This window comes from Rhineura floridana, chromosome 18 (genome assembly GCF_030035675.1).
Source record: "Rhineura floridana isolate rRhiFlo1 chromosome 18, rRhiFlo1.hap2, whole genome shotgun sequence".
Lineage (NCBI taxonomy): Eukaryota > Metazoa > Chordata > Lepidosauria > Squamata > Rhineuridae > Rhineura > Rhineura floridana.
The window spans coordinates 17,387,870-17,401,190 of NC_084497.1; positions in this window are offsets into that span (position 1 = coordinate 17,387,870).

The following is a 13,321-nucleotide window of genomic DNA, read 5'->3' on the forward strand; positions in this document are numbered from 1 at the left end:
CTTGCTGACTTGCTGTGAGCCTTTACATGCCAAACTGTGAACAAGAAAACTAAGGTTATTTATTTATTTATTTGGTGTTGTAGTCAATGTTAGTCCTGCTCAGAGTAGACCCATTGAAATGAATGAACCTATGGTAGGCTGCAGTTCAGTACACACTTACCTGCGAGTAAGTCCCACTGAACCCCATGGTGCTTACTTTGGAGTAGGCATGTATTGGATTGCAGTCTTAGTCATGTTTATCAACTTCAGTGGGTCTATTTTGAATAGGACTAGCATTGAATACCATCTAATAATAGTCACCTAATACAAAATGTCTCTTGGTGACTTACATAGATGATTACAAAACAACCATCAAGAATAAAACAATATCCCTAAAGAGAGAGAGAGAATATGATGATGATTATAATCAACTGCCTGGGAGAACAGATACTTCTTAACCTGCCACTAAAAGGATTTTAATGTTGGCACCAGGCAGGGGAGAGCATTCCATAGACTGGGGGCCACAGATGAAAAGGTCCTGTTCCTTGTCACCACCCTGTGAGCCTGTCTTTGAAGGGGCACCTAGAGAAGGTGCACCAAAGATGACAAATGAAGATTTGGGTATGTTAAAATCAAGAGAGGCATTCCATTAAATATTGGGGTCCTGAACAATACAGGGCTGTTTAGGTTAAAACCAGCATTCTGAATTGGCCTTGGGAACACAGGGGGAGCCAGTGCAGTTGTGCCCAAACCAGTGGAGGCGGTGCCCATTGGGACTAGTAAGGAGGAAGGCAAGGAGGTGAACCATAGGCAGAACCAGAGCCAACTAATTCTAGTTTTGTCCCCATTCTCTTCCTTTCTGTATTCTGCAAAGGCAAGGCTGAGACCAAGGAGCGGGAAGCTGACAGGCAGGGCCACCCACTAGCCTGGTTGTAAATAAAGAGGTACACAGACAGGGGCTTGGCTGAGGGCAGGCTGAACTCGGTAGGACAGTGCCGCACTTGCCCTAGTGGACCAGCCTCCAATGGCTCCATTTGCAGATTGCAACCAAAAAGGACATAAACCCAACCTAAACAACCTCTGAAAAACTCAAATGCGCTCGGTAATTTATCTGTTAGAACATCTAAAGTATTAAACATAATTTTAGTATACAATAGCTAGCAATCATAAAACATTATTACAAACCATCAAGCATGGCAATAAAATATCCTTAATACATTCCTTGCATTCAAATCTTCCGGAGCTTGGAAGATTACTTTTTAAAAGTAATAAATTACAGTTACAATTACTTGACCAAAAAAGTAGTAATTACTGTTACAATTACAATTGCTCTGAAAGTAACTGATTACTTTTTCTCGAAAGTAATCACTACAGTTACATTTCAGTTACTTTTTTTAAAAAACGCCTACAAGTTGCTGGCCTTGGCTGCTGCACATCTAAGTAGCCTAAAACAATATTAAAAATAAACACACACACACAGGGGGTAGTAGAAAAAAATTTGTTTATCCATAAGATTCACAGAATGGCATAACAGAATCTCACTGATACCCCAACACTTGAAATCAAATTTTACACTTGAAATGCTGCTTTTATAATACATTCTCACGATGCTGCTCACTCAGAACTCAATAAGACCACATATTAGTTGCTAATTAAGATTGTACATCCGGTCAGCTTGAATGGCAACTCACAAGGCCCCCCCCTTTTTGTCCCATATTAAATTGTGGCATCGTTCACCTGTTTGGGCAATTTGTCCTAGAAGCTTATAGGTGGCAAACAAACTTTGGAGCCTTTGCCTTGTAAAAGAATCTAATGTAGTCTGATGACAGCAGGCCTTGTTCTTCCAAGAAAGACTTCAGGGTTCTGTTGCACATGGTGGGTCCTGCCACTGAGAAGGGTTTTTGAACTAGATGTCTCTTTCAAGCCCCCAAATCCCCCATTACTACACTTCTATTAATCACTTCCTCTTTAAACCAATCAGTTACTGCTAATGACTACACACTTTTTCCTGTAAGTTAAAATCACCTCATGGCTCATGCCTTTTCCGTGGCAAGTAGGAGGGGCAGGGGGTGGGAGAAGGAGAGTAGCACTATTTGCTAAAAGCAGCTGGGAAGAAACAAGAGCAAACTTAAGGAAAACGGAGGGGGGGCGGGGAGAGAGAGGAGCTGCACACCAAACCATTGAATGAGGAGAAACAAAAGAGAGAGAAAGAAAGATGGGGAGGAGAAGAAAAGGGGAAAGAAAAGACCAAGTGAAGGGCTGAGACAGAAAGAGAGAAAACTTTAGGGCAATTGTACTTAGGAAAACTCATACAGTATCCAAGGGCTTGGGGGTGGGGAATTCACATCACAAGAAAATGGCCTGACTGGCCTGCTGCTGCACTTTTAACAGTTTGATCTGCAGGCAACAGCAGGTGTAATTTTTGATGGCACAACAATTAACCTGATTAGCAGATGGAAATATTTAAGGCACAAACACAAGGGCAGTTTTTAAAAAGCTGGTAAATCTAGAGGTGTATCTTTCATCACTGATCTCTGTAAAAATATTCTCTAACACTTAAGCCCAAACAGCAATGCTGTGGCACCATCCCAGTGATTTGTAGAGGCTGGGCTGTGACTCCACAACCATTTAAAACAGACAAAGGTCAACTTAAAGTCAGTTGCTCTAAAGGCACTTTCAGCTGAAGGTGCACACCTTGATCCTAAAGCTATAATAGGAAGAAAGACTCCTAGATCTTTTCTTACACATTCATAGGATAGTGGACTACAGTCTGAGCTTAAGCACAGTCAGGTCAGGATGCACCAGGGCTCAACCCTGGAAATTTCTTTTCTGAGGCCAAATCCTGGACACAGAACATGTTTGTTATTATTACTATTTCTATCCTACCGTACAAAATGCTTGCAGCAAGTTGCAAATGTCATTAATCAGTTCTATTTAAAATAGGGAAGGACCATAAAGTGCAAAAATATTTTACAAAAATATGTAAAAAGGAATGCCTCTGAGTATTATAGAGTGTCTGCACCTCACTTGAGGTCAGCTACACCTATTACATAGCAAAAGCATACGTCCTCCTCCGCTCTACATACTGTGGGAAGATATGATCAATCCTATTTCCCCGGCACAGGTACCTGCAACCATACATATGCATAGATATAAGTAGCCCTAAAATAAAGCAAAGTAGTTGCCTGGAGCAGTGAATTTAGGCATCACTAAAGATAGCTGAGAAGGAAATAGGTCTAAAGCAAAGGCAGATCTCTTGCAAGATCCCACTGAAGTTAATGATATTTGTGCAGGAGAAGTTTGCAGTCATTTTCTAGAAGGAGATGGGAAGGGGGAGAGTTTTACATGAAAGGTTATGCCTCATTAAAGGGATCCATATTTTTCTTCAACTGGTTCTGACAGAAGTGAACGTAGTTTTCTTTCTCTCTCACTTCCTTTACCATTTTGTGCCATTCATTCATTCACCAAAATGAGCTTATTTTTTCTGCTAATTTCTTTTAGCTGAGATCAAACCTGCACCCCCCATCCAGTCCCAACGATCCTAGAGCTCAGCTGTTTCACCATTCTGTCTTGTGGCTCACCCCACTGTTCAGAACAGTTTTGCCTAAAATATAACAGGATATACATGGGTGCAATGGCACCAATTCATTATCTTTTAAAATTTTCCAATAAAAATCTGAGCCTGCTTATGGAAAGCTTAGTATTGGATGAGGAACAAAACGGAACTGATAAGAAAAGCAAGTATCCTGGCGACGATACCTTTTTATTCTCAAGGCAAGTCTGAGACATTTTGGGTGCATTCACGCCTTGTTGTGAGGAAATTACAGAGGCTTGTACTTTCAGCTATTTTACAGCCCGATTCATACTTAAGTGATTGAAGGTAATCCAATTTATTGTAAGTGGTGTTAAATTGATTCTGATCCTAGTATTCACTTAAAATGGGTTGCAGTTTGAGCTGTTGGCATCATTCTCTCATGAGGTTTGAAACTCTTCCTGCTTTATTGCTAGATGATAAAACAGGGCAGGATTTGATCCTGTAGAAATGCTGCTTGATGCTGCTCATCTAGCTCAATGGTAATGTCTTTTTTTCTTCTGGCGGTTTGTGCTTTTACGTTGCACATCTTGCCTGGGATCTTTGCCCATCGTTGCACTCCCCACAATGACAAACATCCAAATGGAATGTAAAGTAGACATCAGTGTGCTGTTCTGTCATTGTGCACCAGCAAATGAAGTTTGCATGTGTGTTTGTTAAGAGTTCAGTTCTGTTTGCTCAGGTATAAGATTTGACTCTCCTGTCAAATATAGCACAGCTATAGATGGCAATGCACACGTCTTTGGTGTATTTTGTTTGCTCCCCCCCCCGCCGGAATCATTAAAGTTATCAAGACAAAGGATCATTGTTGGACTTTTTCCCACCCACCCTTAGGATGCCAACTATGATGTATCCTCATCTTTAAATGTGGGTATGCCACAAATCACACACAAAGTGGAGGGCAGGGGGAAATTTAAGCAGCAAATGTTACATGAGTCACAGGGGCTAGATACATAGGAAGCTGCCATATACAGAGTCAATGGCTGCTAGCCACAACAGCTTTATTCTGCCTTCACTGTTGAAAGCAGTATGTTTCTGAATACCAATAGCTGGCAATCACAGGTGCGGAGAGTGCTATTGCACCCAGGTGCTGCTTGAAACCGTCCCATGGGCACCTAGTTGGCCCCTGTGAGAAGAGAATTCTGGACTAGATGGGTCTTTGGCCTGAACCAGCAGGGCTCTTTGTACGTTCTTAGGCCATGGGTCCATCTAGCTCAGTACTGTCTACACTGACTGGCAGTAGCTCTCTATGGTTTTAGTCGGGACATTTCCAGCCCTACCTGGAGATGCTGGGGACTGAACCTGGAGTCTTCTGAATGTAAATCAGATGCTCTTACCACGGAGCTACAGTACTTCCAGTACAGCTTACTTCTATGTGGTGGGTCCCTCATCTAGCATTTGTCCATCTGGCTTCTGTTACCACAAATAAGTCCAACTCAGAAAAAAAAATAGGACAAAACAAAAAGAGGGGGCAAGTTCTGCTGCTCAATGAAGCAAAATGCTTTATTGTAGGTCTACACATTTCTAAGTTAAGAACTCCTTCAGGAGCTATTGACAGAAACAATGGACCATGATTCTTAAAAATACAAGTTACATACATACTATAGGAAGTTTACATGTTCCAAAAATCTTTTACAACTAAAATCTAGCCATCCTGAACATTTAAACATATCAGACTTTTAAATTTCAAAATAAGAACTGGGGGGGGGGAGGAAACATTTGCCAGGTACTAAAATCAAACCTTAGGCATTAAATGTAACAAATCTTACATTTTTCTAAGTAGTACACAGCTTAACATTTGCCAAATGAACAGAAAAAACTGCCTGAAATGAAGGTAGGTACATGGTGGGGCATGATGAAGGTTCTGCAGCCCCCCCCAATATATGACCAAGGCAGACCTATATATAATGAGAGGTCACACCTAGAGTTTGGCCCTTGAGAGATCCATTCATATAATCCTGGAACCACTCTGAAATGTAAATCAGCATAGGAACAGCTTTGCAATTCCACTGCTGAAACGTGTGAGTGACAATCAACTAAGCTCTATATCAGGCTTTAAATAGTTGGGAGGCAGAAATAATTGCTGATCTATTGCCAATCACCCAGCGAATGAGAGGTGGGGTGGCAGGAGGTGTGGCGGCGGTGGTGGGGGAACGAGTGGCGGGGAATGAGAGGTGGGGTGGGGGCAGCAGGAGGTGCGGCAGCTGGGGAAGAAGAGGCGGGGTGGTGCTGGGGGTGGCAGGAGATGTGGTGGTGGCAGCAGTGGCGGTGGCAGCAGGGGAAGGAGAGGCGGGGTGGTGGGGCCACAGAAGGTGCAGTGGCAGCGGGGGAACAAAAGGCAGGGTGGTGGTGGTGGGAGGCAGTAGGGGCAGTAGTGGCGGCAAGGGAATGAGAGGTGGGGTGGTGCTGGGGGGCGGCAGGAGGTGTGGTGGTGGCAGTGGTGGTGGCACCGGCGGCGGCAGCGGGAGAACGAGAGGCGGCATAGGGGGAGGGAGGAGGTGTGGCGGCAGCAGCGGAATGAGAGGCGGGGTGGTGCTAGGGGCAACACCATCAACATCAAGGCGGGGTATAAATAAGCTATAATAATAATAGCACCATCATCAACATCAACATCATCATCATCAAGAACAACAACATTAGCATAAATATCATAAAGATAAATAAACTATAACAATAATAAAAATAACATCATCAACTCACCTTTGTAGGCTCACCCTCATCCAGCAGGGCAGCAGGAGCAGCTTCTCCGAAAAGATTGTCATCGTCAATAACAGCATCAACAAGAACATCAACATGAGCATCAACATCAACATCAACAACAACAACACATCATCGTCAACGTCAATGTCAACGTCAACATCTGAAACAATAACCATGTTCTCAACAAAAACATTATCAACAAAAACAATACATCACCGTCATCATCATCAATATTGACATCAAGATCAACATCAACATGAGCATCAACATCATCAAGATAAATAAGCTATAACAATAATAATAACATCAGCAGCAGCAGCAGCATCACCAACAACACCATCAACATCAAGGCGGGGTAACAATAAACTGTAATAATAATAATAATAATAGCATCATCATCAACATCATTGACATCAACATCATCATCATCGACATCGACATCAACATCATCATCATCAACAACATTAGCATCAATATTGTCAAGATAAATAAAGTATAACAATAATAAAAATAACATCAACTCACCTTTGCAGGCTTGCCCTCATCCAGCAAGGCAGTGGGTGCAGCTTCTCCGAGAAGATCGTCATCGTCAATAACAGCATCAACAAGAACATCAACATTGACATCAACAACAAGAACAACAACACGTCATTGTCATCATCATTATCATCATGGACATTGTGATTGTCATAGTAGTCAATATTGCCATCAACATCATCAACGAGTCATCATCAACATCAACATCATCATCAACATCTGAAACAATAACGTCCTCAACAAAAACATCATAATCAACAACAATAACAACAACAACAACGCATAACCGTCATCATCATCAACATTGACATCAAGATCAACATCAACATGAGCATCAACATCATCAAGATAAATAAGCTATAGCAATAATAATAACATCAACAGCAGCATCACCAACAACACCATCAACATCAAGGCGGGGTATAAATAAACTATAATAATAATAGCATCATCATCATTGACATCGACATCATCATCGACATCATCATCATCAACAACAACAACATTAGCATAAATATTGTCAAGATAAATAAACTATAACAATAATAAAAATAACATCATCAACTAACCTTTGCAGGTTCGCCCTCATCCAGCAGGGCAGTGGGTGCAGCTTCTCCGAGAAGATCGTCATCATCAATAACATCATCAACAACAATATCAACATGAGCATCAATGTCAACAACAACATCAACAGCATGTCATTGTCATCATCAACATCAACATCTGAAACAATGACAACGTCCTCAGCAAAAACATCATCATCATCAACACCTCACCGTCATCATCATCAACATCAACATCAACAACACATCATCGTCATCATTATCATTGTCATCGTCAGAGTCGTCAATATTGCTATCAACAGCAACATCAACAACAAGTCATCGTCATCGTCAACATCAACATCAACAGCAACATCGACAACAACATCCTCAATAAAAACATCATCATCATCAACAACACATTGCCGTCATCGACATCAACATAAGCATCAACATCAACAACATCAACAACAGTAACACGTCATTGTCATTATCATCATAGTCGTCAATATCCAGATAATCCGTTTCATCCAGGAATCTCTGGAGCTGGGAGGCCACCACACACTATTACCTTGCCCAGAAATGGAATGTTGGACACTGGCCGATAATTATCCATTATAGAGGGATCCAGGGAGGGCTGTTTCAGCAACGTCCTTACAACAGCCTCCTTTAGGCACATTGGAACTCTGCTTTGTTGTAGGGAGGCATTAACCACTCCCCTCACCCACTCATCTAGTCCCCCTCTGGCACTTTAAATAAGCCATGAGGAGCAAGCGTCTGGCAGACATGTGGTAGCTCTCACCTCTCCAAGGATCCTGTCCACATCCTTGGGCTGTACAAATGGAAAGGAATCCATTATTATTGGGCAAGCAGAAGCCAGAGGTACATCTCCTGAGACTATATCAACAATAGCGTCCAAGTCGGAACGAATCTGAGCAATTTTATCTGCAAAGTGCGGTGCAAATTCTTGACACCAGGCTGTTGAGTAGTCTGTATTACCCTCTCAAAGGCCAGAATGTAAAAGACCCCTGACCACTCAAAACAGCTCCGCTGGACAGCTCCCTGCAGACGCAATGGTGGCAGAAAAGAATAATTTCTTTGCTGCCCGCACTGCCACAGAGAAGGCCTTAAGATAGGCTGTAGCCCGTGTTCGGTCAGACTTGCTCTGAGTCTTCTGCCAATGTCGCTCTAGTTCCCGTCTTATACGTTACATCACCGCCAGCTCCCTGGTAAACAAGGGGGCTGGTTTGATTCCACTCCATAAGAGGGGACACTCAGGAGTGATCATGTCCACCACCCTGGCCAACATCAACATCAACATCATCAAGATCAAGATCAAGATCAACATCATGAACAACATCAACCCACTCACCAGCTTCAGCATCTTGGCCGCCATCACCGTTGCAGGTACGCTGTGGATCACACTCATCTAGCAGGGTGGCGAGTGCAGCTTCTCCAAGAAGATCTACATGGCTGCATCAACATCAACAACAACAACAACAACATCATTAACAACATCATCATCAACATCAACAACATCATAGTATAGTGGCAAATCCAGAAGTGCAAGGTCCCCTCATGATAGTCATGCCACGGCCCCTTGCTCCCTTGCTCTCGGTCATCATCTCCACACAAAAGTTCCTAGAAGCCAATCAGCATGGAAGTGGAGTGTGTTAGTTACTGAGAAGAGTCTTCTCAGTGGCTCTCTTACCTCCTTTCACTCCAATTGGCTTCAATCAGCAAGAAAGAACAAGGAAGCATGTTAGAATATTCTTCTCAATGGCTAATACACTTCCCTTTCATGCTGAATGGCTTGTAGGATGCTGAAGACATAGGGACCCTGCTCCCAAAAAAGTATGGGGTCTAAGACCCCCTGAGGCCCCATACGAATACATTCCTGGTCTTCAGTATATGACAAAAGCTATACAGTGAAGGTGCCAGACGCATATCTGCAGGGAGAGAATTGCACAACTTAGGGCCTGCCACAAAGAATGCCCTTTCCTGGGTCACCACCAGCCAAACATCTGAGGGTGATAGAACTACCAAGAGGGCCCTTTCTGCAAATCTCAACACCCTAGAGGGTCTGTAGGCAAGGAGATAGGCCCCAAATATCTGAAAGACCAAGTCATTTAAACACAAGCATAAGCACCTTGCATCAGGCCCAAAAAGAACCATAGTCGTCATTCTTCCAAGAATGCATCACCCTTGACCATTGATGTCATACCATCTAGGACTGATAGGAGTTGGAGTCCAACAACATCTGGAGGGCACAAGGTTGCCTATCCCTGGCCTAAGAGAGATGCTCCAACCTAGAACTCTGTGGGTGACCACATGGGGGCACACTTGCACAGCAATGGGGGCTCCCCATTCTAACCCCTGGGAATCCCTCTGCCTTCTATATCAATAGATTTCTGCTAAGATGCGATAAGGCCCAGGTTGAAAGTCTCACAGCTGGGAAGCGAAGGCAGAAAAACACCTTCCCACAGTCCCACGATTTAGGCCACTCCCTACTGTAAAAAACAAACTGGAGGGGGAAGAAGAGGGGGATCATTGCAGCATTCAAATTTCCTGAAGCATTGTACTCAAAGATATCCCCACTGCGCAAGTAATAATTTGACATTCAGCTCCACAGGCCATCTGGACCGAGCATGTAAACATCATCATTAAACAGCCCCCCCTCCCGGCCTTGTGTCATACAGGTTGTTTCTCTAGTCACAGATCTGCAATCCCAGCAATCACCAACCCTGTTAAAACCATTGCGGTGTCCTGTTGGCCTTTGCAGAAGCTGAATTAAACATTAGCAACTCTATTTGGGTCAGCCTCACGTTCCTACATAAGCAGAACCCTTCCAAGGAAAGAGAAAGGTTCCCTTTGAGCAAGTGAGACATCCACTTACCAGAGACAGAAAGGACATTTGGTCCCTTACTGAACAATTAGGATAGCCTTAGGGTTGAACGAATAAGGCAGCTTTGGTCTGGGAAGAACGGGCATTAGCCAGAAGATGATACAGGGCAACCAGTTAAGTCCAGGTTGAACAGAGGGCAACCACAGCAGGATTAAGAGTCTGTTCTCCAGCTGATATAGGTTTTGCCAAGTAAAAGCTGAGCCACACACTTGAGAAAAGCAACCTACCCTGTTCTGAGCTTCTAGGATTCTGGGGGCCTATGTTGATTGATCCTTGTTGGAAACTGGCAGCCCTCCATCATCATCACCCCTACCTGCTGGCCATGCTAGCTGCTGGGGCTGAGGGACACTGGGATCAAACAACCCCCGAAGGGTCCCCCATTACCCCTGGCATAGGCAAGATGAAACTAGATGGAGTAATGGCCTGGCTCTGTAGAAAACAGCTTTCTATGTTTATCATCATCATCATATAATTTATATCCCAGCCTTCCGCCTGAAGGAGCCCAGGAGAGCAAACATGAACAAAACAATTCATCAGAAAAAATAAAAGCACACTAAAAGCATTCTAAAATGCCATTACAATTAAAAAGATTCTAAAACACTGTTCCTAAAAAAACACCAAAAACATTCTTTCAGCAGTGACCTTTGGGTTGCCAGTAAAACTCCAAGGGATGCCTTCAGGGGCTGGGGTCCCAGTTACAGAAGATATAAAGTTTCACCAAAGTACTCACCCAAGGAGAGCAGGGTTGCAGATGTAGCACAGGCCAAACAAACCAAGGTCAAGCACAGCCCAGAGAAACAGTTTAGGTCCAAATGTGATCCAGAGACAAAGCCAGGCAACACTGCAAGGTCAATATCACAGGACATTCAGGCAAGACACAATTCAACAAGGCAGGAAGACTAATCACAAACTAGAGACCAGAAAGCTGTGTTGCTTCCAAAAGCTGGAATGTTTAAAGGGGAGGCCTTATATCCTCAGGCATTCTAAACCACACCCTAACCACAGCTGCAGATAGTGGAGGAGTATCAATTATTACTTACTCACTCCTTACTCATGAGTAGACCAATGAGTCAGTTTTCATGGACACATACCTTGCCATCACTCTTCAGCCTGGACCCAAAGGTTCTTGCACCATCACTCTAGAGCAGCCTTTCCCAACCTTTGGGCCCCCAGATGTTGCTGGACTACAACTCCCATCAGCCCCATCCAGCATGGCCAATGGTCAGGAATTATGGGAACTGTAGTTCAGCAACATCTGGGGACCCAAAGGTTGGGAAAGGCTGCTCTAGAGGATGCGGGAAGCAATTCCATAAGAATGTAAGAAGAGCCTGCCGGATCAGGCCAAAAGGACCCATCTAGTCCAGCCTCATGTTCTCACAATGGCCAACCAGATGCCCCAATGGGAAGCCCGCAAGCAGGACCTGAGCGCAAGAGCACTCTTCCCCTCCTGTAGTTTCCAGCAACTGGTATTTGGAAGCATACCACCTCTGGTCATGGAGGCAGAGCGTAGCCACCCCCCCTCCTCTGACAGTTCCATGGGTCCATTATCAGGTATCAACCCAAAGGGGCCCTCAAGGGGGCCATCAGCATTGGATTCAGGGTGGGGCTGCCTGCTCCCCAAGGTCCTCAATCTGTGGAGTGTCTGGTTCATCCTTTGAGGACTCCAGGTCTGGTACCAGGTCAGGGCCAGGCGGGACAGATCCTGGGTGTGAGGAACATGATGCACAGCCACTGGACCACCACCCCTCCCATTTTCACTTCATCAACAACTGGCCTGGTATCCAAGATGGAAACCGCCCTGTCTCCTGCTCCATCTTGCAGCTCACAAAGGCTGCAGCCCAATACATGCTTACCTGGGAGTAAGTCCCATTGAACCTAGTGGAGCTTACTTCTGAGTAGACACATATTGGATTGCAGCCTAAGCTGTTTGTCCCTGACACACACACACCCTGCATCTATTTATGGCTGCAATCTCGTACACATCCCTATTTAAAGAATAATTTAATTAAGTGGAAGAAAATGTAATTAATTTTAATTGTTGATGATCATTCATTTTCCTTTTATTAATATATATATATATCTATATCTTAGTGCCCACTTAATGTTGTACAATAGGGTAATTAAATTCTCTTATAAGAACTAGTTAATCTTCAAATGCTTTGGACGTGGCAGAGCTCAGTGACCCTTGGGGGCTTTGTTTGAGATTGGGACTGACTCCAACAGCTGTCAGGAATCAGAGAAGAGTGTCTCTGAACATAGGCAAAGTTAGGCACAAGAGTGGATGGGGAGGAGTGAGCAAAATGCAGTGGTGACGGGTGGGAGGGGAATCCACTTTCTTAAATCTTGGGAGCCAGAAATCGGCGCAAATCATTCCACTGCAGAAGCTACCATACCGACTCCCTCGTTTTTTCCAGCCCTATTAATTTTAAACAACGCCCTGAATGTTTTAAGACCAAGATGAGTGGTTCAGTTAGGTAGCTATAGCCAATGCCAGCCCAAGTCAGAGCAGACCCATTGAGGTTAATGGGCATGGCTAACTTAGGTTCATTCATTTCAATGGGTCTACTCTGAGTAGGACTTGGTTGGCTACAACCCAATGATTTTATGGATGGGAAAGGGCCTGATGGCACGAATTAGGGACCCCTATTCACCCTTGCAAAGGTACCAGTCTTAGAGTGGTTTAACAATCGATCCCTCTTCCCAGGGAACCCTCAACAAACTTTGTAGCTCTGTGAGGGGAATAGGGGGGTCTCCTTGCAACTCTCAGCACTCTGAACAAACTATACTTCCCAGGAGTCTTTGGGAGAAGCTGGGACTGTTTAAAGGGGCATAATAATACTTTAAATGTACAGTAGAGAGCTGCTAAGGCCATTAAGGGAATTGATGAACGGCTTCCCTGGGGTGAACCAGAAACACACACACCCCAACCAGTTGATAAGATGGGGCACTATGTTGTCCTGCCGGGATTTCCCTTCAGCACCCTGACCAGGAGGAAGGATGAGACTGTCCAGGAGGGGAGGGGCGCTGGTGGGATTTCCCCGGCTTGCCATTTTATATATTTTTGCA